Source organism: Rattus norvegicus, chromosome 7, assembly GCF_021556685.1.
Source record: "Rattus norvegicus strain SHRSP/BbbUtx chromosome 7, alternate assembly SHRSP_T2T, whole genome shotgun sequence".
Classification (NCBI taxonomy): domain Eukaryota; kingdom Metazoa; phylum Chordata; class Mammalia; order Rodentia; family Muridae; genus Rattus; species Rattus norvegicus.
Window position 1 is genome coordinate 32,950,270 of NC_141540.1, and position 21,858 is coordinate 32,972,127.

Consider the following 21,858-nt stretch of genomic DNA (forward strand, 5'->3'; position numbering starts at 1 on the left):
CAAGCACATATGTGCATCCTGGGCCAGAAGACACTGCTGTTAACCATATATTCAGAATTATTTATAAATATATTATATATTTCCATAGATGACATGTGCCTGTGATTACAGTTACAGTATCATTTAGTAAATACTTACAGATGAGCTTTGGAACACTGTCTTTTTATAGCCTGAAGTAGTATGACTTGGGGAATATCTTCCAGAATCAAAGTTGTCTAGACATACTATAAACATGGTTTTATGTCCTTATTTCTGTATTTAACTGAGCGAAATTCTTTTTATCTAAACTACTTGTTTGTGGATATAGAAGTGCTTGTTTCTTTTTCTTTTTTCTTTTTTCTTTTTTCTTTTTTCCCTTTTTCGGAGCTGGGGACCGAACCCAGGGCCTTGCGCTTGCTAGGCAAGCGCTCTACCACTGAGCTAAATCCCCAACCCCAAAGTGCTTGTTTCTTATATTAGCCTCAAAAAGTTGACTTTGAAAGAATATTTTATAAACTAAAGGAAGACAGTGTATAATATATTGGATGTATATAACATATGCAGTATGTATAACTTCATGTTTTTATATTAATCTACAATATACTTCTATCACAATATATAAAAATCACAGTGTAAACAAAATTATATACATGATTTTCTGTCTCTTCAAGTTTTTAAATTTGCTGTTTAAGTACCTGTGATATCATGTCTTTTCTGATGTACGTCTAAGAGCAATGACTAACGTAAAGACAATTTATAGCCAGGAAACAACCTGACTGACAGTTTTCTCAAAGCCACACTCCCATAAAGTTTATGATGCTGCTTTGATTTCTCAAGGTTTCTAGAGGATAAGAAGATTTATTACAAAATGTTTTCCCACTTTATGTTGGCAGTTTTAATTTAGTTTACCATTATTTCCTTCTAGGTCACACCTCCACCCTTAGTCTCACTTAGGCTACTTGTGAAGACGTAGCAGGAGAAATAACCTTGGCATTCCTTTCAATTTGTTATTAAAGTTGAGTTAAATACTTGAAACACTTCGGTGTACAGATTCTGAAATAGTCTTCATTGATCCAGGTCTCCTGATCTAATCCCCTCTTCCAAGTAGACTGGCTTTGAAATGTGCTTCTAATGGCTTTAATAAAACAACAAGGTAGGAGGTCTTCTCTGTGGTTCTGTTGCATACGACTTTTACTTCTGTCTTAGTCGAAGGTCCTTTCACAACCTGCTCAATCTGTATAGTTTCATGAAGCAAGGCAGCCACGTTAGACCTAAATTGTCAAGAAATGACGATGCTGTCTGGTCACCTGGGGTCTGAGCATGTGAGCTTGGCAGCACCATCTTCACATCAGGTTGTCACCTAAGACCTCAGACCTGTTCCACCCCTGATTACGGCTTATGAGAGCCCCTGAGGCAAAGGTCCATTCTAAAATTCTTGCCTCCCAGAAACGGTTAAGGAATGTGTTGTTTTCAATGGTTACATCTCTGGTAATTTACAACATGTGATCAATAGATTAAATCCCATACATGACCCAGCCAAACTCCACTGCTGAGAAGTGACACAGTTTGGATGTGTCCCTCACATTCCTGTGTTGGAAGCTGGATCCCCACTGTGATGATGTGGGTTGTGTGACAGAATGAGACAGGACCGGATTGTGAGAGCAGAGCCTTGGGCATGGGTTAGTGCTGTTATCATGAGAGTGGGTTAGTTATTGAAAGGGTGGTTGTTATAGAACAACTCTGCCTCTTGTACTTTGTCTCTTCCAACATTCATTTGCATGCTTTTCTGCTTTTTCCATGGCATAATACAGCACAAAAGTCCTCATTACGTATTGTCACGATTCCTTGGAGTGCTGAGACTCCAGAATTGAGAGCCAAATAGACTTCTCTGTTCTTTTTTTTTTTTTTTTTTGGTTCTTTTTTTCGGAGCTGGGGACCGAACCCAGGGCCTTGGGCTTCCTAGGCAAGCGCTCTACCACTGAGCTAAATCCCCAACCCCTTTCTCTGTTCTTTATAAACTACCCAAGCCACGATATTCTGCTATAACAACAGAACACGAATGAAGACAACTCATGGACTTCCTTACAAGGCAATTTGGCAGTCAATTGGGTTAAATAAATGTCTATGTTATTGGGCTCACACGATATTCTAATGGATGAATTTCTCAGAGTGTTTGACTTGTAGTGGGGAAGAGGAAAAGGGTGTTATAAGCCTATGCAATTGATAGGTGCCCAAACGAGAATTGCGATTTTATTTCTAAAAGAACAAGGAAGTGTACAGGGCAGGTAAAACAACAGTAGTCTGTTATAATACCTTTTCTCCAGCATCTTGGAAAAATACTGCTTCTAACCATACAGAATTTCAATAACCATTGAGTAATAGATCTTTTTATATTCTAATACTTTGAAATGAATGTTATACTATAGTATACTATAGTATACATTATAATTTACACATAAAAGCACAAACAACTGTGCTGGATTTTCATCAACTGATTGCAACTTATGATGAACCCTTCAGATGAGTAAATATGGCAACTACCACAGTAGCCATTTGGGAGCATCTTCCAGTCTCCATCCACATTCCTCTACATTACCAACTTTCAAAAATGCCAAGTCTTGTGAATTTTTGTCTTTTACATAAAGGGAACGATATCACTTGCCATCTTGTGTGTTTTTTAGACTGGCTTACAGAATGTGGTGCAGGTCGTCCAACAATGGCTGTCCCCCAGTAGAAAGGTCAAGAATCCAGCAGTTGTTCAGTCTACAAGACTGAATGTCTCAGCAGTCCCAACCTGATGCTTGAGGTCTGGAGGATTCCTAAAGAGCTGATGGTCTTCATTCTACGTTGGAATTGGAAAAGTAGGTTCTAATACCTGTGAAGGAATGCCACAGCAACAGGGTAGATGAACTTACCAGAGAGACTGAGGGTAAGTAGGCATAAAAGCAAAAACTTCCTTCTTTTCATGTCTTTTTATGGGGGGTGCTACTGGAAGTTATGGCCCAGATTTGGGTTGGTTTTTCACCTAGTTTTAGTTGATTCTTGTAGTTAAGGTTGATAATGAAAATTGGTCATCACAGAAGGCCTGGCTGGTGGGAGCAGAAGTGGGCTAAACTGTATCTGCAGCCAAGAGGCAGAGAGACTTAAGTTCGAGTATTCAGGGAGCTTCCTCCTCATATCTTTTCATGGGGACCTCAGTCCATAGGATGATGCCTCCCATATTCATGGTGGGTCTTCTCTTTTAAACCTGTTAAATACACACCCAGATGTGATTTCAAATGTGTCAAGCTGACTGCAAGTGTTAACCTTTACAGGGGTAATTATTTCAAGTCCTACATCAAACATCCTGGTGCTTCTACTTCAAATATCTGGTGCTTGTTTTGCAGTGAACACATGTATGCATTTCTGCTTTGTACATATACAGGAGCAGATTTGCTGGCCTTTGGGGGTTGTATGTGTCAGGTCAGGCTTTAGTGGATACTGCTAAATTGTGTTTATTGTTAAGTCTTCTGGCTATCATTCCATTGAGGATATTTTTCTGGATCTGCAAAACTTCTTTATAAGTTGTGGATGTGGGTGACTTGTCTACCAATTGTCCTCGCATATATCCTCAAATAATTGTTAAAATTAGCTCTTTTATTTTTGAGATTATAAAATATTTGCATCACATGCTCCTCCCCTTTCTCTAAACCATCCTATCTATCCTCCTTGCTCTCTTTCAAGCTCATGGCCTTTTTTAAGTCATTGATGTTGTTGTATTCCTCTGTGTGTGTGTGTGTGTGTGTGTGTGTGTGTGTGTGTGTGTGTGTGTGTGTGTGTGTGTGTGTGTGTGTTGGGTGTAAATAAATATATATTCCTAAATATAACATGCTGAGCCTATATAATGTCAGTTGTATGCATGTTTCCAGGACTGACCATTTGGTATTGAATAACTAATAGGTGAGCTCTTTGCTAGATAAAGACCATTTCTCCAATCTCAACATTCATTACTTGCCTGTCATTCTTTGTTGAAGGGTTGGGGCCTGTCGTTCTTTATGTACGAGTGGGTTCTCCTAACCACTCTGGTAGGTCTGTTGTTGTCTTTGTTCAGCTCATGTTTAGGCAGTCACGGTGGTGAGACATTATGCGTGTAGCTTCACACATTACTAGGAGGCAATCTCACAGCGAGCTCTCCGATCCTCTAGCTCTGCCAATCTTCCTGCTCCTTCTCCCACAGTGTCCCCTGAGCCTTCGGTGTTGTTTTAAGAGCTGTTTTGTGGATATAGCCAGTAGAACTAGGCTCCATAACTCTGCATTTTGATTGCTTGGGGTTTTCTGTAATGACTTCTCTCTGTTGTAAAGAGAAGTTTTATTGATGAGGGGTTGGGAACTACACTTATCTGTAGGAATAAGAACAAATATTTACAAAGTAGTTACGGATTGTGCTCATTTAGTAAAGTAGCAGTTGTAGGGTTTTTCTCCATGATCCATGACTTCCCTAGCCCCGGGGAGTCAGCTAGGTTTCCAGTACCAGGTATGGTCTCCCTCTTGCTGAGTGGGTCTTCAGTGAGAGCTGTTGGATGCTGCCAAGGTATGTGGGCTACTACTGCACCCTATTGTGGTTCAGAGGCATCGCAGATTGCTTTCCTTCATCTCCAGTTTTTACAGTTGCGTGGTTAGCTTTCTGTGGTGCTGAGGTTTGAACCCAGGGCTTTGAGCATGCCAAGCCAGTGTTCCCTTCTTGAGCTAATCTTTGTCTTTCAGGGCAAGCTTCTCATCATAGATTTTTAACACAATCCACTTCACTTTTCCTTTTATGTGTAGTTACTTTTGTGTGTATGTGTGTGTGTTAGTGTTTGTACTCTGTTTATAAAAAACAGCTGTCAAATGTGCAACGTGAGTCTAGTGATGTCTTATTGTCTATCAGTGGTATTTTAAGGGTCACATACTCAACTGACTTAGCAAACTGATATTTTCATAACTTTTGAAAGAGCCTTGGTTTTTTTTATTTTTGTTTTTGTTTTGTTTTTAACTTTTAGGGTGGAACCACTTGTCATGAAATGTGCCATGGGATGCTGTGTCTCAGTAGATATTGTTTTCACTGTATTTAGTTATTGAGACAGACTCGTACTATATTATCTTCATTGGCTTGGTACTCAAGATATAGACCAGGCAGCCTGCCGTTAAACTCACAATCACCCACCTGCCTTTGCCTCCCAAGTGCTAAAATTAAAGGAATACCCCATCATACTTGAGTTGCCTTCCAAGTTTGGAGGAAGCACAGAGTACTCTTTACCCAAATCCCCTTCCCCAGGGACAGTTTAACAACAACAACAACAACAAGAAGGTATTTATTTTAGTGTAACAGGCCTTTGTCTGATGCTACTTAATGAGAGTCCCTTGCTTTTCCTGACCCACTGTAACTACATTTTCAGAAGTTAAATGAATCATAGTATGCTAGTAATGATGGTGACATTACGAAATGGTGGCAATGATACTAACAATGATTTGATCAGATACCCATAATGCACCAGCACTTTATGGCCTAGTGACCGCCTAACACTTTGGCAAATATAAGCGACTGGAAAGGAGGGTATGAGGTTGAAGGGCGTAAAGTGTGTCGGAGGGCGGATGGAGAAGAGGTGGGGGAGTCGACAAAAAGAAAATCTAATACTGTGCATGCTGATTAAAATTTTGAATAAAAATTTAAGTAAAAATCATCATCAAAACAAGTATAAAACAGAATGTCCTATCAGATGTAACAGGGAGTTAACATTAATAATAGAAAATTTTCATGGAGAGAATTATTTCACCTGTGGTTAAATTCGTTTGATTATCTTGGGAGAAGTATTTTCCTTGTGCAGTTCTTCCAAACCAAAGAGTTTATAAGGTCAATGAGTTACAAAACCTAGCCAGGACCCGCAGCCAACAATGTCAAAGGTTCAGCACTTGGTGCCAATCCTTAGGTGACACTAAGGGCTGATACTATTCCCAAACCTCTGGCCCTTTGCTTACTTCCTGGTCAGAATCTAACTACAGAGAAGCTACACACTGATAAATCCTGGCACTGATTAAAACTATTTGGAATATGTATGAAAGTTATGTGTATGCCAATTAAAAAAAAAAAAACACTTACAAAAACTCCTGGTAAATGTTCTAACTGTTTTTGTCAGAGACACTAAACAAGTCACAATTGAAAACCAGTCTGGAGGTGGCTTTATCTTTCTTGACAGTCTGTAAACAGTAAAATCACAGTCTCCTTTCAAAGAAGGCTAGCATGTGTTAAGGTGTTCATCCTGAAGTACCCAGAGATGCCAGAATTCACAATGACAGAGCAGGGCACGCTTAAATTGGAACTTCAGGCAAACAACGCAAGCTTTTCATCTAGATATACCCCATATTTACACAAAATTCACTTTTAATCGTTACCTGCAGTTAACCTGGCAACACCACCAGCTATTAAAACAACTCTAAAAGTTTGGTTTTCTCTGAAGCTGCTTTGTCTAATGGCCACACAAGGAGACTGAACGGGTCTCTTAGGGCAACGTCCTCGTTACACACTTAGATTATGGATCTCTGTTAAAAAAGTTATCAGCTCATCGTTAGACTTTGTAACATTATAGCAGAGAAAAGCACATGCGCGCACATAAAATAGGCATAAAAAAAATCACATGGGTCCCACTAGGCTTCATTAGTTACCATACTTCAACCTTTGCCTTTTTTATTTTGTTAAAAATTATTGTTATATTTTATTTTTTAACTTCTTTTGAGATTATAAGTACATCATTTCCTTCTTCCGTTTTCTATTTCACTTGTTATTTTTCAAATTCATGGCTTATTGTTTCATTACTTACTGCTTTATATACACACACACACACACACACACACACACGCACACCTAAATACATGAATACAACCTACTCAGTCTTTATGTTCCTTGTATGTGCGTGTTTAGGGCTGGCCACTTGGTATTGGATAACACAAGAGGTGTGCTCTCTCCCTGGGGAAGACTATTTCTCAGGCTCTTGGCATTCAACCCTGGCCTTTTAAACTAGCAAATGAACATTTCCTTGTAACCTTCATAAAAATTGACTTATTGTTATTTAACATGATCCAGATCAACTGGTCTCCTTTAGAAATCACAAGGAAGAACAATAAAATAAAGGAGAAAATTGGATTAGCATATCAACAAAGTAAAGGGAAATTCCCCTGTACGGCTCAGGAGTGCCTGCTCATAATTTGATTTCCTCCAATTTCAGTGCTGGCAATGTATGGGAGTCTCCGAGGGAGAGTCTTAGTTTCCCTGTGGCCTTGTCTTCATTGTAAAACCCAAGCAGTAAAACACCATTGCCTTATAGGTGGGTGCCTCTTAGGGTGTTTTAATAACAGGTGTTATGATAAGATTACATGCTCCACTATGTTCATAGCAGCTTTATTCTTAATAACCAGAATCTGGAAACAACCCAAATGCCCCTCAATGGAAGAATGGATACAGAAAATGTGGTTCATTTACACAGTGGAATACTGTTCAGCTCTTTTTTTTTTTTTTTTTTTTTTTGGTTCTTTTTTTCAGAGCTGGGGACCGAACCCAGGGCCTTGCGCTTCCTAGGCAAGCACTACTACCACTGAGCTAAATCCCCAACCCCCTGTTCAGCTCTTAAAACCAAGGGCATCATTGAATTTTGTAGGCAAATGGAGAGAACTCGAAAACATCATCCTGCATGAGGTAACCCAGACCCAAAGAACATGCCTGGCAGAAGCCTAGCATAACTGTCCTCCGAGAGGCCCCACCCAGGAGCTGAGTGAAACAGATGCAGAGACCCACAGCCAAACAGTGGATGGAGCTTGGGGACTCTTATGGGAGAATAGGAGGAAGGATTGTAGATGCCAATCAGATAGGAACTCCACAGGAAAACCAACAGTCAACTAACCTGCACCCTTGGTGGCTATCGGAGACTAAACCACCAACCAAAGAGAGTACACAGGCTAGACCTGCCTCCCCCACATATGTAGTAGATGTGCAGCTAGATCTTCATGTGAGTTTCCAACAACTGGAGTGAAGGCTATCCCTAAAGCTGTTGCCTGTCTGTGGAATCTGCTCCCCTAACTGGGCTGCCTTGTCTTGTCTCAGTGGGAGAGGATGTGCATAGCCCTGAAGAGACTTGGCCTATGGAGGGGGTTTCCTAGGGGGCTTCTACCTGTTTAGAGAAGAAAGGAGAAGGGGAAGGGGAGAGAGACTATGTGAGGGGGAGATGGGGGCAGTGATCCGTATGTAACATGAATAAATAATAAATTAATAGAAATAAGTAACGTGTATGTTATACATTCTTATCTAAGCATCATGTTAAGTGAATTAGGATCATAAGTTGTATGAGACTGACTACACTTCAAATCTAATGATGTTATAAGTTCTGTCTTAGGAAAGAAAGTCCGTAGGAGTGGCTTTCAACCTTCCTAATGCTGCGTACGACCCTTTAATGCAGTTTTTCATGTCATGGTGACCGCCGACTATAAAGTTACTTTGTTGCTACTTTATAGCTGTAATTTTGCTACTGTTATGAATCATAATGTAAATATCTAATACGTAGGATTTCTGATATGAGACCCCTGTGAAATGGTTGGTTAGCTCCCACGGGTTAAGAATCACTGGTGTAGACACTTACTGTCCCTTCCTTTGCCCATCTGTTCAAACCTTTCCCACTACAAGTGAACAGCATTGCTTCGTGGGTGATTATAAAGTGCCTGAACTATTTCCAGGTCTCCCTAAGTCTGGTTTCCTAGACAGATACCCAAGAATTAAGTTTCAAGGGTGCAGGAGCTCTTTTCCAATACAAGAAGGAGCTAGGAGACTTGCCTTGTTGTTTTCTCTGTGATGCTCCTCTCAGAGAAACAAAGGGCTTGCCATAGCCAGTACCAGGTAGACCACTGAGACACAGCCAGAGCTCACAGGGTGCCACTGAGGATACGACGCTGACAGCAGATCTAGCATAGTGTGAGTTTACAAACTTTCCAAATGCTTCAGTTAAGCCTTACTTTTTCTGGAAAAAGAGAAAGCTTTAAGTCTGTGGACTTTGGGCTGGTCTACCCATTCCCTCCCCTCAGGTAACACCACACAAATGCTGGAATCTAGGAAGCAGCCAGGGCTCATCTGGGCATATTCCTTCTGTGTGTGCTGGTCAGTTTGTCTGGGTGTCAGTTATCCTTTTGCTTCAAAGGAGTATTAACCATCAGAGTTCTAACCCCAACCTGGTCTGAAGGGAAGATTGCCTAAGGAGAAGGATCCAGCTCTTCCCCTCACACCATTAGAAGGATGGATATTTGAAGCGTTCATTCCCTGCCATTGGTCCTTCTCATCTTAGAAGTTCCATGTCTCCTGGTTGTAGAATTAATTGTCAAGGTGAGTAGGGCCTGGAGTAGCTGTTTGCCAGACCTTCTAGAGACAGCTGCTCCAAAGACATGTACAGCCTGTCTACTCTGGTACAGTACTGATAAGGCAACATCTTTAGTCATTTCACTGTCTCAAAAGCAGTGTCATTAGACCTTATATGAAATCTGAGACACATATATTGGTTTACAAAGAATGTTTAAAAAAATAGGTACCTGCTTTGAGATGGGCATCTTTGTGAAAGGATCGAGCACATGACTACATAGATTTTTAGACTGTCTGTCTGTCTGTCTATCTATCTATCGATCTATCTATCCATCTAACTATTTATTTTGTGTGTGTGTATCTTTGTGTGTGTCTGTGTGTATGTATGCACCTGTGCCATGGCTCCAGTATGTAGAGGTCGGAGGACTGCTTTCTAAAGTTGGTTTTCTCCTTCCTTCGTGCGGTCCTCCAGGATGGAGCTCGGGGTTTTCAGGCTTCCCAATAAGCACTGCTTCCTCTCTTGCTGGCTCTTACAACATGTCTTTTATAGACATGTATTATAAAGACAAAGTTCTAGAGCACAGTACATATGCTAGCCAAACCAAACCAGAAAACAACCGCTACTCTAATGATTTCCTGCTACTGTAGACTGTAAGTCCTGCCCCTACAACCAGGATGCAAGGTTCTTGAACTCAGAGCTGGGGAGATGGCTCGGCAGCTAAGAGGACTAGCTGCTTTTACAGAGGACCCAGCACCCACATAAGGAGTTACTAGGATCTGACACTATCTCCTGGCCTCTCAGACACCAGCATGCATGTGGTACACACACACACACATACATACACACACAGACACACACACACACACACACACACACACACTCTCTCTCTCTCTCTCTCACATGCACACACATGCACACATGCACGCCGCACAAGGAAAAGCTAATCTTTAAAACTTGTGTGTCATACATTTCCTTTTGTCGCAGGTATTCAAAATATGCCCTGATGATGACATTTGCACATAATTTCCCCTGCTTGTACAAAACATCAAAGATTATCTGTCACATAAACCCCCAGTTAAACTAAGAGTATATTTATATTTTTCTATTATGATTGGGCTGAGGACCTATGCTTTGAATATTTTTCCTTCCGGAAGGAACAGGGATCGCAAGTGTATTGAGACAATAGTTAGCCAAACAACAGCTAACTTTAATTGGCTACTTACTATATGCCAGGATTTAAGCACCTGGCTTGTGCTAGCTCACCTAATCCTTAAACCAGCTCTTCTAGCCACAGGTCTCTCAGCATTGCCCTAAGATGCTCATCTGGAGGGGTAAGAATAACTGCTGTTTTTCTAGAGGATCCATGTTCAGTTCCCAGCGACACACAGGGTGCCCTACAAACATCTGCAACTCCAGTCCCAGGAGATCTGATATATCTTCTGACCTCCGTGGGCACCATACGCACGGTACACAGACACACCTTCAGGGACTCACACATACCCATAAAATTACTTTTAAAAAAAATTACCAAAAGGAGCTTAAGTATTTGCTGATTTTTGTGGAAGAAGCTGATGTATTCTGTGATCTCAGTTGGCACAAGGTGGTTATGCTTGGTCCTCCCCGTGAACGGGTTCTGGTAAATGATTGGTGGGCGGATGCTAAGGCATGGTAACTTCATCACAGAATTGGGACTTGTAGTGTCACAGGTTGAGTGGTTGAAATGAAGGCATTGTTTCTTACGGTTAGAGATTTTGAAACTGAGAGGCCACTGCTATGTGACATGGAAAAACAATTTAGTCACAAGATGAGAATGCTCTACGTCCCTCCCTTCCTAGGTTCTTTACCTGACAACGCAGAGTGAGTGCACATGCAAATTAGAGATGGCTGTACTGACAGGGAGAAGCTGTCTAAGCACACAGGGCTGGCGGGCTGATCTTCAGACCTAGAAATTCTCCCGTCAGATGATCACCAAAAGCTAGCTTCCCCTTCCTGGGGTTGTTTCTGGAGGAAGTGAGAGCTAGATAATACAGAAAGCAATGAAAGTCAACAACGGCTCAGGGCCAGCCCATCACCCCACCCAAACCAGAAAAGCAGGAGCCCCAACACCCTGGGGTGTGAGTCTTGCTGCCAGTCAGCAGTAGGGCTTCCGGACAGGTTCCCTCAACCCTGAGAGAATAGGACTGAGAACGTGTCATACCACAGTTACCAGGACCCAGCGCTGCCTTCTTGGCAGCAAGAGAACCTGTGTCATAGAGAGAGAAGTATCCTAAAAACTGCAGGAAAACAGGCCTGCCTGTTTAGATTGGCCCATTGATGTTCTACCTGGAGTCAGCACTGAGGAATGGAGGAATGGGGTGAGGCTGACTCCAGCTGAGGAGAACTAGAACTCCGGGCCTGGGAACTCTCATGGCTGCCATTTACCAAAGAGAAAAGGGAAGCCTACAGAGTCATGGACTTACCTGAAAGTCATACAGAGGCTGACACTGAAGTCTGAGTTTTGGACTTCAACATACTTTTATTTGTGATTTTAGTTTAATAACAATAACTTTTGATTATAAAAACAATTTTTTTTAGCAAAAAAGTCAGAATAAATAACCATAACTCATAAATAATAACTCTTGTATTTGTAGCTTTCCTTCCAACAGAACCACAGAAATTAGCCATCTTTGTTGGCTAAAACAAAACAAAACAAAACAAAACAAAACAAAACAAAACGGTGTTTTCTCACTGGCAATTTAAGTGAATTTTTAGTGACTTCTCATATTTATTGAGTGCCTATTGGAAGTAAACATTCTTTTTTTTCCCCCTTCCCCCTTTTGTGGTTCTTGGAGTTGAACCCAGGGCTTTATGCACACTATGCAGGCCATCTCCTCTGAACTACACTTCCAGGATTTCAAATACTATTCTAGATAACACACTATCACCATCCGTACAGAACTGGCGTTCTGTTGGGGGAGAATTAAGAAACAAGCAACAAAAAATATTCTCTGGTTTACAAAAGCCCCTGTAGGAAGAGTTATTATAGGTTGAAATGAACTTGAAATAGATTTCAGTGGAAATATAATGTTTTTCCTCTCCAGCCTCCAAGTTAATACCCATTTATACTATTCATGGGTATTAATATCAAAGTGGGAGAAATATGGAGATAGGCAATTATTTCATAGGCAGCCACCACAGGACTTACATATGCGCTCACAAACCATCCATCCACACGATGCTCGGTATGTGTAATTATATGCTTAATGCAAAAAAGAATAAAGACACACAGTGACTGCCTCCCTGAGAACTACAAAGGGGAGTATGATACAGTCCACATTAGGGACTATAGATGATGTGTCATAGTTTACATTGAATTAGGGACTATAGATGATGTCTCATAGTTTACATTGAATTAGGGACTATAGATGATGTGTCATAGTTCACATTGAATTTGCTCAATGGCTTCCCAGACCCTGGGACTCTAAATCAGTCCTCTTAAATGTGAGGAATGTGCCTGTGTTCAAGTTGAGGTGCTATATCACTTTAATCTACTTGTGCCATCGCTCTGACCCAGAGCATGAGTGAATGGTGAGAAGGAAGGGTGTGGTAGAGAGAGAGAATAGTCAGGGAGAAAGGGTGGAGGCATTGGTGAGGGTTGGGGGACAGGAAGAGACAGGCCATCTTAGGCAGAATCATCAGGAAAGTCTAAAAGGTCAGAAGGAACATTTCTCAACGGTGTGGATATAAGCCGGTGGATTCTCTGGAAAAAACAACATCCCAGATACAAAAACAGTTACATCTAAATGCTCTGGGTCAAAACCTCTAGATGCACCAGAAGAATAGCGAGAATGCTGGTGTGAGGAAGCCCAGTGAGGAAGAGACACTATGTTGGTGGCAAGGGTCTATATTAAGAGCAACTTACCTGTCGCTCAAATCTTTGAGATGGGTGGGATATTTTGAACAAGGGGTTAAACAATAAGAATCGCAGGGAGAAGAAAGGGACAGTGTGGCAAGTGAAGAGACTTCAGTGGGATTCAAGTGGGAGAGGAGGCAGCTTAAGTCAGGGCAGCCATGTTGCATGTGGAAGTGGTGATAATCAAGTTGCACTGTGAATTGAAAATGCTTTGTGTTAAATTCGATACATGAAAGAAGAAGAGAAGTCAACACTATCATTAATTCTCATAGATACATCGTGTCAAGTCCTGTGTTGTACACTCCATCACTACCCAGAGCCTTGTACAATTGGGATTTCAAGGCCAAGAATAATTAGGGATCTGAAATGTATGTAGAATATATTTTCCTTTATTTTTTCCCATTAAAATGAGAGAAAAGAGTCCCCCTGCCCCCTGTCCCCAGAGGAAAGCATTCGAGTATGTCCTCTTTATTCACACTCTAGTGATTGCTCACCAAGATGTCCAAAGTTTGCATTTAGAAAGTTTTGATAAAATTTTCTCAATGCCGAGAGGCATTACAGAACAGTACGAGCATGGTGACACTTTAGTATTTCCTTATGCAGCACATAATGCTGGTATCTGGGGGTTTACTAAGAGAAGCAAACAGCAGTCCTTCTCCCGTGCAGCTTAGCAGCTCTCAGCAGGGAGGATAAGAAGGCAGTGATGATTCATAGAGGAGACTTCTTTCAGTATCTTGCCAGCTCATTGCCCTCCTACATAGATACTGTTCCCCTTCCCCACCTTAAGGTTAGTGTGGGCAGCTGTGGTGACAGTCCTGGCTTCTGGACATCGTTGATACTGTTCCAGGTTCAGGGACATGTGACCTGAACCGTACAAGTTGGATTTCCTCTGCAAGGGATTAGAACTAGAATTCAGAGATGCTAATTATCTTGTGCATTGAGGGGTTAAAAGCCTAGGCATTTGACCACTGGCTATGATAATGCAGAGAAAACCCCTTTGGTGAGACAGGAAGTCAGGGAAGAAGGAAGCAGGCACGTAGACAGCCTTCTAGAGCCTGAATTTACCTCACGAGATCCACAGGACTCTCCTGTGCTAGCAGCCTTCATGGAAGCAACTGAGAGCTAGGCATGATGGTGCTTGCTGTGATCCTAGCACTCCTGAGGCAAAGGCAGGAGGATCATGATTTTAAAGTCAGTCTGGACTGCATAGCACAACCCTATCTCAGAAAAAAAAAGTAAAAAGAGAAAGACAGAGGGGGGAGGGAGAGGGAGAGAGAGAGAGAGAGAGAGAGAGAGAGAGAGAGAGAGAGAGAGAGAGAAACTCAAAGAGAAACAGACAGAGAGACAAAGAGAGACAGAGAGAGGGTGGGCATTGGAGATAGTTAAAGAGAGGGAGGGAGGAGAGAGAGAGAGAGAGACAGAGACAGAGACAGAGACAGAGAGACTGAGACAGGGAGACAGAGACAGAGACAGAAATGGGGGAAAGAGGGAGAGGGAAAGAGAGAGACCTATAACTTGTATCTTGCCAGATTCTTTGTTTGTTTCTGTCTCTAGCAACCACATTCAATGATATTTGTTAAAACGGGCAAGAAAAACAAAACAAAGAAAAAACCCTTTATGTCTGATATGCAGCTTCAAAAATAAAAAGTACTTTCTGAGGTGGTTTGCCTAATTTTTTCCTTCAAAATTCCTAAGAAAATACTGAAAAACGAGGATTAAATCGACCCATTAGAGTCTTTTCTAACAACTCCTTTCCACGTATTCATTAAGAAAGTTTAATACGGCATACCCACCTTATGCCAGGCTGTTCTAGAGCCAGCAGGTATAGTGGTGGACAGACAGATGTCCCTAATTCCGCTTTCTCGAGTAGTGAGAGACAGCAGACCCCAAGCAAGACAAAGAAACACAGCACCAGGACGCACACAAAGAAGCCAGGTAAGGGAGTGGGAGGTGAGGGAAAGGCTTCCTGGAAGAGGGGACTTCTGAACAGACATACTAGTGAAATGCGGGTGTAGGTCCTGATGACAGCAGCAAGAGGAATGCTTAAGGCAGAGGGAAAACTGTACACACGCCCTGACACAGAGGCAAGTTGGGATATTCCAGGCACAGCAATGAAGATGGAGAGGCTGTAGGTGTGTGAGTGTGGAAATAAAATGGTAGGAGATGCCTGACAGCTTGTTAGAGCCAGATAATGTGGAATTTCCAGAGACCATATTATGTTGTCGCTGCTATTTGAAATGAGGTTTTCTTTCTTTCTTTCTTTCTTTCTTTCTTTCTTTCTTTCTTTCTTTCTTTCTTTTTTTAACACTTGAAGAAGTACTTTATTAAAGGCCCTTGAAAAATAATACAATAAATTCTTCTTAGACTTGAATGTGGAATAATTAATAGTAAGCAACACATTTCCTGAACAATTCGCTAATAACCGAATTATACATTCTATTATTTATACATAATTTTCTGCATATGGACCATATAATTAAACCTTTGCAAGAGTCGCAGGAACATATTTAAAATTTATCTAATACTCCCTATGAAACACTAAAAATATGACTATGAGAAAAATTTGGTGATATTATGTATATGTGGAAAGTGTTTTGCTCTTTTTTAATCTTTATTAACTTGGGTGCTTCTTATTTACATTTTGATTGTTATTCCCTTTCAAAAGGGAAATGAGGTTTTCTTATAACATACATTGGTTTAGAACCCAGTCTCTAGCCCTATGGTTTCAGTCTTTGGGATCCTCTCACCTTAGCCTTCTGATGGTTAGTATTATAGGCCTGTATTATCACACCTAGCTGGGGCTGTATTTAAACTGAACTGAAACACACGCACACAGGCCTGCATGCAGGCACACACGGATGCGCATGTGTGCACACACACAAGCACTGTCTTGCTCATTCTGAGAAGGAAATACCTCATAAAAAGAAATCCTTCTTGTCTAAGTTGGGTTTGGTATCATACGTGCCTCTTCAGAATATTGGACAGCCTATATTCTATTGTTTGATGTTCACCAATATACCCACGTGTACAATCAGAGGCTAGTTTTTTTTTTTTTTCAACCTGACACAAGCTAAAGATTTTTAGGGAAGAGAAACCTCAGTTGAGAAAATGCCTCTATCCAGATTGCCTATAGACAAATCTAAAGGGTGTTTCCTTGATTCATGATTGATGTGGAAGGGCACAGGTCACTTTGGGCGGCACCATCCCCTTGGCTGGTGGTGGTCACGCTGAACGAACGCTGGAGAGCAAGTCAGTAAGCAGTACTTTTCCATGGCCTCTACTTCCACTCTCGCCTCCAGGAGCCTGCCTTGAGGTCCTGTCTGCTTCCTTCCATGAAAAGACTACAACTGTAAGCTGAAATAAACCATCTCCCCCTAAGTTGCTTTTGGTCATGGGGTTTTATCACAGCAATAGAAACCCCAACACCTCCAGCGACCATATTATCTTAATCCTCTGGCAGGGTGCTGATAAGGAGAGGGACCTGTGAGTGCACAGTGACTTTTGAGAGACATCATTCTTTCAAGTAAAGCACAGTAATAGTTCAGGTGTAGATGGAAGGACCCCAGTGAATGCCGGGATCCATAGCATCTCTGTGTTTAAAGGTGATGGTGTGAGAGAGGAAGTAGCGAGAACAGGGAAAGGCACTTGGTCTGACCGGGAGACTAAAAATAAACGAAAATCTGACCATCACGGTGTTGAGGTTGGAATTCAGTCCAACGGCAACACCCAGCAGTGAAGTTACAAACTCCCAGAATAGACTGGTAGGATGAAAAACGTCACCAATCTCTTGGCAGGCCAGAAATATTATAAAAATTAGCTTTTATATGAGGCGATTATTAGAGAAAAAACAGTATGTTTGTACCGGATAGTTTTATGCCAACTTGACACAAGCTAACGTCATTTGAGAGGTGGGAGCCTCAGTTTAAAAAAAAAAAAAAAACGCCTCTATAAGGTCAGGCTGTAAGCAGCCCTGTAGAGAATTTTCCTAATTAGTGATTGATGGGAGAGGGCCCAGCCCATTGTGGGCGGTGCCACCCCTGGACCAGAGGTCCTGGGTTCCATAAGAAGCAGGCTGAGCATCCATTAGGGGCAAGACAGGAAGCAGTGTCCTCCATGGCCTCTGCATCAGCTCCTACCTCCAGGATCTTCCCCTATTTGAGTCACTATCCTGACTTCCTTTAATGAGGAACAGCAATGAGGAAGTGCAAACCAAATAAAACCTTTCCTGCCCAAGTCGCTTTAGTTGTGGTATTTCATCCCAGCCATAGTGACGGTGACTTAGACACTGTCCTATGGTGGTAGGGGTGGGGGAGGAGGTGGTGCACCGAAGGTCTAAAGGAATAAGAATACCTTCAACGACTCCAGAAAAATGAAGTGTAGTCAAGTTATCACTCCCGGGATTAAATAAAAAAAGACATTTACAAAAGTTAGCTTATAAAAAAAATAAAGCCAGAAGGACTTTAGCATGGTTTTGATAGTTTTTTTTTTTTTTACTTATATTAAAATGTAGAAACAGAGGTAGAATCCACAGCCCAGGCAGTAAAGTAGAGGACACAGATTTAGACACCCAAGTTAATGCCGTAAAAGACAAACTCAGGAACCCCAGGTTAAAGGGAGGAGAGGATGTGCCACTGGCCGCCAGGGTGACTGAACGTTACACAGTCCTGAGAGAGAGCCCGAACATCTGGAGTAGTGACAATAAGTAACTTTCCCACTCTCGATTTTCATTCTCATATTTAATTTTAAGGGGTGTGTGTGCGTGCATGTGTATGCGCACGTGTGTGTGTGTATGTGTGTGTGCACACGTGTGTGTGTGCACACATGTGTGTATGTGTATGTGTGTGTGCGTATGTGTGTGTGTGTGTGCGTGGGTGTGCGTATGTGTGTGTGTGTGTGTGCGTGGGTGTGCGTATGTGTGTGTGTGTCTGTGTATGTCTGTGTGTGTGTCTGTGTGTGTGCATGTGCGTGCATGCGTGTGCGTATGTGTGTGTGTGTCTGTGTGTGTGTGTCTGTGTGTATGTGTATGTGTGCGTGCGTGCGTGTGCGTATGTGTGTGTGTGTCTGTGTGTGTGTGTCTGTGTGTGTCTGTGTGTGTGTGTATGTGTGCGTGCATGCGTGCGTGTGCGTATGTGTGTTGTGTGTGTGTGTGCGTGTGTGTCTGTGTGTGTCTGTGTGTGTGTGTCTGTGTGTGTCTGTGTGTATGTGTATGTGTGCGTGCGTGCGTGCATGTGCGTATGTGTGTGTGTGTGTGTGTGTGTGTGTCTGTGTGTGTATGTGTGTGTGTGTTTGTGTGTGATTCTTGGAGACCAGAAGAGGGCACTGGATCCTGTTGGGTTGTGAACTGCCTGATATAGGGGCTGGGAACCAAACTCAAGTTCTCTGCAGGAACAGCAAGTGCTCTTACGTGCAAACTTCTCTCTCCAGCCTCTGAGTTCCGGCTGCTACTGAAGGAGTTTCTTGGAGAGCAATGGTACATGTGCCAGTCTGGATATGGCTGAAAGTTTGTGGATACAGACATTGAGCATTCAGCCACAAGACCAGCTGTTTAAGAGGAAAGGAACATCTGGCTGACTCCAGCTCTGCATTAGGAAGTGTCAGAAGATAGATGATTCTTCCGAATGTTTTAAAGAAAAAGGCTTTGTGACGTTAACAAACGACCTATGTGTACGGAGACCCAAAACCAGATCTGTCACACATTCTTCCTGAAGGCACTGTTTGAAGACTCGAATCAGGACACTCGAGAGCAGCGCAAGGACAGAGTGTGGCTTAGACACAGCTCGCGGCATTGTGCAAATGTTACAAGCCAGGAGAAATGATGAGAAAATGGGTATACTTAACAGTAGAACTTCTAAAAGTATAACTTTACCAGTCCCCTGTTACTAAACTAGAAAGCAAGTTCAGGCTTAATCCAGTTGCCGGAACTCAACAGTGTCAAGAGCTGTTTGTACGTCATCTCATTAACCCTCCACAATTGTGAAATAAGAATGACTGTCTCTTGGAGGCCGAGGAGATAGGTCAGCAAGTAAAGGCTCTTGCTACCAAGCCTAATGACCTGAATTCAATCTCTGGAACCCGTGTAGCGGAAGGGTGAGAGCTAAGAAGGCTGTTCTCTGACCTCCACATGTATACGGTGGCATGCTCAAGGTCACACACGGTAAGTAGATGTAAAGGTGGAAATATTGCTAATTGTTTTGAATAAAGAAAAGGAAGACAAAGAAGTAGGGTCTTTCCCAAGGCATGGCTAATGAGTAGTAGTCGGGATGCTGTAACTGCAGGCTTTTCCACCCGCACCCCAGTTCTTGGAAATACCACTCTGAGACTTATTATTAATGAATAATTACCTGGGCCACAGCTTTGGCTCGTTCCCTGACTAGCTCGAAACTTCGTTAACCTGTTTATTCTAGTCTATGAGTGCCACTTGGCTGGTTACCTCTCAGTTTCAGGCCAGAGTTCAGAGTGAATCTGTTTCTGTGCCCGAGTATCCCAGAGTCCTCTCTCCCTACCAATTCCCACGTCCTATTTCCTGCTTCAGCTAATAGGCCATCAGCATTCTATGGACAGGCGATGCCTCCATACAGAACAGAGAGATTCTCTCTACAGGATGCAGCGTTCTGCCTCTGAGTGACTGTGGGGCTGCATTGTTCACAGGTAGCTTGAATTCTGTACTTAACTCTGGGTGTCAAAAAGAAGAGTTCTGCTTAAATATCTCTCCTTATATTTAGGGCTGTTGGCTTTATGTGCATTTTCAGAAATTGATTCATTTCCTAGAAGGATTATGTTCCTCTCTGTGCTGTATTTACAGCTTGACATACACACATGATATGTAGATGTACATTTCACACATATGGGACACAGTTCTACCCCACACCTTGTTTAAATGACTGGGTTGCTTGGATTTAGCTTGGGTTTCCTTCTGCAAATTATATGTATACATATATACATATGTGTATGTATTATATGTGCATATTATATAATTATATATGTGTATTTACATACATATATATATTATATATATGCATGTACATATATGATACAATCTGATGAAAACATCTAATAGAGCTTTCTTCACAGTGTGCTATGCTGAAGGCATTTGATTCCCACAGATCAACTGGTAAGTCACAAGGACATATGAAAGTGGACTAGGACACTTTAAAACTGATAGAAGGCTGGGTACACTTGTCTGGAGGGGATACTTTAGAAGGAAACCCGGAGAATCACGGTACCGTGTGCCACACGTACTGGTAGTAATATTTCAAGGTAAGATACTTAAAACATGCTCCGAGCAATAGACATCATCTCCTCAGGGTCTAGAGAGATGGCTCATTGGTTTAAGAGTACTGGCTGCTCTTCCAGAGGACTCAGATGAGTTCCCAGCACCCATGATGGCTCAAAACTGTAATTCCAGGCAATCTGATACCCCCTTCTGGTCTCCACTGGCACTGCATGCACAAGGCGCAAAGACATATGCAGACAAAGCACCTATACACATAAAATAAAAATAAATAAGTCTTTGGAAAAGACCATTTGTATTTAAGTGGGTTTGTTTAAGTGTGACATTAGTGCCTACCTTTAGCACACTGTCTGATTTAAAAGGCTTCGCCTCCACCATTTCCTTGGACAAGTGAGTCATCTCCTCTCCTACTCTCTCTTCTCTCTCATTCTCCTTCCCTCCCTGCCTCTCTCAGTATGAGTCTCACGAAGTTCTTGCTGGCCCCGAACTTGCAGCACAGCTAAGGATGACCTTGAACTTCTGATCTTCGTGTTTCCACCTCCCAAGTGCTAGAATCACAGGCCTGTGTCTCCATAGCTATTGACTTCATCTCCCTGAAACACTTTTCCTTCTTAGAAAAGTGGAGATAATTCCAATCTTAAGGGTAATCGTAAGAATCATCCTCGCTAGTGCAAGAGGCATTAGCTACATCTGTTTTTGTTTTTTAAACCTAATCTCCTTAGAGAGTAGCAGCTGTCATTGCTACTGCAGCCTACAGAAGGGGATTAGATAGACTTTAAGGGATCAGAAATGTTTGCTGAGTGAAAACGCACCCACAGCACAGCCTTCTTCTTCCCCTTTAGAGTTGCTCGCCCGTCTCACCACTATGATCTCAGTTACCGCACTTGTCACTCCCGTCACCCATTAATCTGTCAAGTGATGATGAGCCTCAAGCTCTAAGCGTACCTTCAAGCGAGGACCTGGGCTGTGAACTGGAAAGCGTGACAACTGCCCTTCGACCCACCCCCACTGCCCCAAACACACACCCATCACCTGCCTGTTTAAATGGTGCGTCCCCGCCGCTGTCACTTAATAAAACTTGGCGCAGAGAGCGCTCAGTGGATTCGCTGGACGCGACGGGAGGTTCCAGTTCTCCCCCGCCCCAGAGTCGCTGGTGCCTAGGCAGTCGCGGTCAGGGCCACCCGGGGCCACACCTGGTGAGCGCTCAGCGCTGCCGCGGTGCGACTTCTCCCGATCCCTGAGTGACAAGGGACGCAGCTGGCGACAGGGCTCTTCCCGATCGGGCGACTGGCAGCGGGTATTTTGGCTCCTCCTTCCTCCAGGATCCACACCTGCAGGACGTACCTGATCTCCGCGGGACGCCACGCCTGCCTTCACCGGGAGAAAAAAGCGAGCGCGGGCCCGAG

At 42.6% G+C, this 21,858-nt stretch overlaps 1 long non-coding RNA gene across 5 annotated transcripts; it reads right to left on the minus strand.

Moving 5' to 3' along the window:
* Window positions 1-361: 361 nt before the first annotated feature.
* On the minus strand, window positions 362-21,772 carry LOC148004609 (uncharacterized). Of its 5 annotated transcripts, none has more exons than XR_015625207.1 (6): window positions 21,485-21,764; window positions 11,174-11,346; window positions 10,858-11,097; window positions 8,813-8,996; window positions 3,974-4,309; window positions 1,904-2,854 (listed from the first exon to the last, which is right to left on the minus strand). It is a non-coding gene; the product is annotated as an uncharacterized LOC148004609 (long non-coding RNA). The 5 variants fall into 5 exon arrangements; XR_015625205.1 differs by having other exon boundaries at window positions 10,858-11,100; window positions 21,485-21,741; XR_015625204.1 differs by lacking the exons at window positions 8,813-8,996; window positions 10,858-11,097; window positions 11,174-11,346 and having other exon boundaries at window positions 362-2,854; window positions 21,485-21,772.
* Window positions 21,773-21,858: the final 86 nt, after the last annotated feature.